The sequence below is a fragment of the Pinus tabuliformis genome, chromosome 3_1 (genome assembly GCF_031772625.1).
Source record: "Pinus tabuliformis cultivar Carrire ecotype Pingquan chromosome 3_1, CPIR1, whole genome shotgun sequence".
NCBI classification, from domain to species: domain Eukaryota; kingdom Viridiplantae; phylum Streptophyta; class Pinopsida; order Pinales; family Pinaceae; genus Pinus; species Pinus tabuliformis.
In genome coordinates, this window is record NC_142301.1 from 276207070 (window position 1) to 276211592 (window position 4523).

Consider the following 4523-nt stretch of genomic DNA (forward strand, 5'->3'; position numbering starts at 1 on the left):
TAACTAATTTTTTACATAACATTGTCTTCCTCTCGAAAGAATGCTTTGTCCTCAAAGCATATGTAACGACGGATGTTGTTGACAAAATGATTCATTCTCCCAAGAAGCATCTTCTTCGGGTAAGTTCTTCCACTTGATCAGATTTTCCAAGATGATCAAAGTCCCACACTTTAAAAGGTCTTGGATTAATCTCTCAATTTCCATTTTTTGGATATGTGGATATCGGTATGACTTGATGTTGACAAGGTCTGACCCTGCCTTGACTTCTATTGTATGTTCAATTTCCCTATTAGGCAGCATCTTCATAGGTAGGTCTTGAAATACCTTTTCATGCTTCCAAATCAGATCTTGTATCTCTGGTGACTCTTCTCTGGTCATGTTTGCAAATAACATTTCTAACTGGTGATATTCTACTACATAAGCGGGTGCTCCTTTTCGACTCAACTTCATCATCTGAGATAATGATACAACTTGATTTTCTGGTGCTTGGAATCTATGTAATTTGTACTTCTGACCTCCCCATTTGAATTTTATAAATTGTACTTGGTGGTTGGTGGCATAATTACCTAAAGTTCGTAACCACTGAATACCTAAGACTACATCTACTCCTCCTAACGATACTGTGAAAAATGGAGACTGTAAACTGAAGTCTTGAATATGCAATTTAACCTTATGGCATTTCCCCACATTTTCAATCTTCTTACCGTTAGCTACCATCACTTTCATGTTTGGTAAGGGAAATGAAAAGATATTGAGTCGCTTTGCCATGGTTGCATCTAAAAAATTGTGTGTGTTACCAAAGTCGATGAAAATCACCACGTTGTTCTTCTTTATGTGTCCTTTTAACTTTAAAGTCTGAGGTTGTGATATACCTATCATAGCTGATAATGAAACTTGTGGAATACTTTTGTCATCTAATTCTGGTGAGAATTTTGGGGCATATTCTGTTTCTTCTATGTTAGAATCTTCATTGTTTGACTCATTGGTTGCTTCACAATTATATAGGTTCTTGGGTTCTTTTCCTTTAGCACACCTATGTTTGGGGTCCCACTTCTCACCACAATGCTTGCATTTACCCTCTTTTATCTTTTGCATTTCCACATTATATTTTTCATCTTCATGATGATGTGGTGGAACATATCTCGTATTATTTGAGTCCACATACTGGGGTATCCTTCATCTTGAATATGTTTTTTTCCGCTTTTGACCAAGATATTGGTTCAGATTTCTTTTTGGTTGTTTTTGCTTTTCATCTTGCTACTTCTATTGATGTAACATCATGCATATCAAGTTCTACCTGTAAATGGGTTTTGAGTCCCAAGATGTATGACTGACTTAGACGAGATTATAATAACTCAAGTACTCGTGTTACTAAGGTCTCCCGTTCTTGAGTGTATTCATCCACACTTCCTTTTTGGCGTAATTTGAAGAGTTTTGAAAAGAACTCTTCTTCCTTTACACCTTTGAATCTTTTAAAGAATGCATCTTTAAATTTCCTCCAGCTAATGACGTGTGTTGTCTTTTTCCACCACATATACCAGTTATATGCTTCTCCCTCCATTTTCATGGATGCATGCCTGAGCTTTTCATCATCGTCATTGATGTCATATATCTCAAAGTATTCTTCTGCTTTATTTATCCATGCAACATTGTTTTTTTTCATTTCCATCGAATTTAGGCATCTCGACTTTTGCCCTTCACTGGTATGCTACTAATGGTTGAGTGAAAAAAGGGTGTTGATTGGTAAAGTTATCCCAGAGTTTCTTGTTTGTAAAGGCTGTGTTACTCACTTCTTGGTGGGCTGTCGTTGATTTCCTTGGGGATTCAACTTTTTCATGAGAGTCTATTGACTTTGTTGAATTTGATGAGATGTGTTCTTGATTCTCTTCATTTTCTTTTAGTAGTGTTCAGGTGTACAATTCATTTTTTTACACAGAAGTTTCAGCATTGTTAAGGCATCTCTGATGTTTACTTTTGTTTGGACATGTTGATTTTCCATCTTTATTTCTATTCAATTTGTCGTATTGTGAAGATTTTTGATTTCGTCAGCTTGCTCCCCAAGCTTGATCTAGAATTCATTTAATCTTCTACTAACCTCATCGTGGTTGCTATTTATCTTATGCTCCGAGTCCAACAATTTTTTTGGAAATCCACCATTGTCATTGTTGACATCGAGCGGGTTTGCGGGGGCGTGTATTTATCTGCCAGCTTAAATAATATTTTTTTTAATTAATTAATTAAAATATTATTTTAATTAATTAATATTATTCACATATATGTAATAATTTTTTAATTTTTTTGTTAAATCCTATATAATTAAATTAATTACATATAATGTGATACGTAATTCTTTTAATTAATCGAATGGAATGGATATCACGTCCAACAGAAAGGTCACGTTCCGTTTGACTGTTCACCCTTTCTCGTCTGAGAGGGATAATAACTGCACAGAATCAGTGATTTCAGTATTATTTGATTTCAGTGATTTCAGTATTATACCACAGATAAAATACTGTGAATAATACCGCAGTGAATAATCCCTGCGGCAGGCTTTCAGCGTATCTCTGCAGCGGACTTTCAGTCTTGTCACGACTAACCGCAGATATAAACAACACCGGAATCGTTGGTTCAGTGCAGACAAATGATGGAACCTTTTTGAACCATTTCCCGCAGAGCCACGCAGTCAGATAGGGATAATAACCCGTGTCCCACAGAGCCCACGCAGTCAGACAAGAATACTAACCGTTGAGAAAAACATGAAGAGCAAAGTCAATTGAGCATATATTTGTCTGCTGATTAATTATTGAGTGTATTTCTATTCACGCTCTCTCTGCCAATGCGTAAGTCACCGCAAATAGACAGAACGCCGGAATTTAGCGTTATCACCACAGGTAGAAGAAAAGTGACACTCAAACTTGGGCTGGAACTCATAGCGTTTGGTTCAGCGTATCACTCCAGGTGAAATACGCACAGCCCCACACACTTGCTGTTATATGGAAGACCCGTGGGGGCCAGATGGTCAGCAAAATTTGTGGGTGTTACCAGTCTCGTGTTGGCTCTGATACCAGATGACGCAGAAACTTCTTGATAAACAGAATTATTTGTATAAATATTTTATTAAAAGATGAATTGACAGATGATGCTGTTTACAATGTGATTTCCTGGCTTATATACTGCCATGGTCACCCTTTGGGGAAAGGGCATGATCTTATGATCGTGCCCTTTTGTCTAATTAATACTAAAATTAAATAATAAACCTAAAATTAAAGACTAACTAATTTCTTACATAACAAAGATATGGAAGAAGAAGGAAGTATAGTCAAAAAGATGTGGCATAGCAGAGTATACGAACATGATAGACTCAGAGGGAGTTGAGAGTATGAAACTTCAGTGTTCTAAATCTCATATGCAAGTTTCATGAAGAGAAGTCTCATATATAAGTCAGTTAGATGCTGCACAGTCGCGTATATGGTGTTCTGAAGAAAAGGCAGTGGTACAGACTACGGAGAAGGAGTCTGATATGGTTCAGTCACTTATCTACTCTGGTTGATGATGGTATGGCATAGGTTCAGGGGGAGCATATGCTTTGAATAATGCATTGTTGGCATTATGGTTAGAAGTCTTTAGTGATGATGCTTATGTGGCTAAATGATACATCTTGCTACTTACTGTTGGTTAGTCAAGAGAATGGTATTGCATATGTTGTTGCTAATGACTATCATGGTATTGTTTAGATTGCTAGCCCTTGTTATAAAAGTCATGTATATTATTTGATGTAAAGGTCATGAAAAGACCTAATTTGTAACCCTACTTTGCATGGGAGGGATGATGTAATAATGTCCATTTCAGTCATGTATAAACATTTGGTATATCCCCACTTAGTTGGGTGGATGAGTCAAAAATGGTGTATCGCCACTTGGTTGGGAGATTGATGTATGTATGAGTCATTGGTGATAGAAGGTCATACTCACATAGTTGAGTCATAGAGTCATGTTATTCTCTTGAAAATATTTTTGCAGACTCAGCTTATACTGAGGGGGAGCATGGATGGATTGGTACATCTTAGCATGTACAAAGGGGGAGCTCAATCAGAGATTTCAGCATGTACTTAAGGGGAGTATGGACAACATAATGTATATCAAAGGGAGAGAATATCTTGGTTCGCACTTTGCCCTTGATGTCAAAGGGGGAGAGTGACTTGGTGTGGTTGTTGCCATCAAGTCCAAAGGGGGAAATTGTTGGCATTAAGATACAGGTGCTGTCCTTGATGGAAACTCACTCTGATGACAGTTCTTAGTGCAGTAGCAAAGAATTACAAATCAGACTACAGAGAATGAAGAAAGAGAGGTATACACAGGTTCACCTTAACAGAGAAGCATATACAGGCGGGTTAACAGACCAAAAGGAGCATATAATGTACACACGCACTTTCATAGAATGAAAGGCAAGTATATCTTGGAAAACTAAGTTTTGGTCCAAGGTATTTGGTCCATGGTATATTGGTCCATGGTATCTGGTCCGAG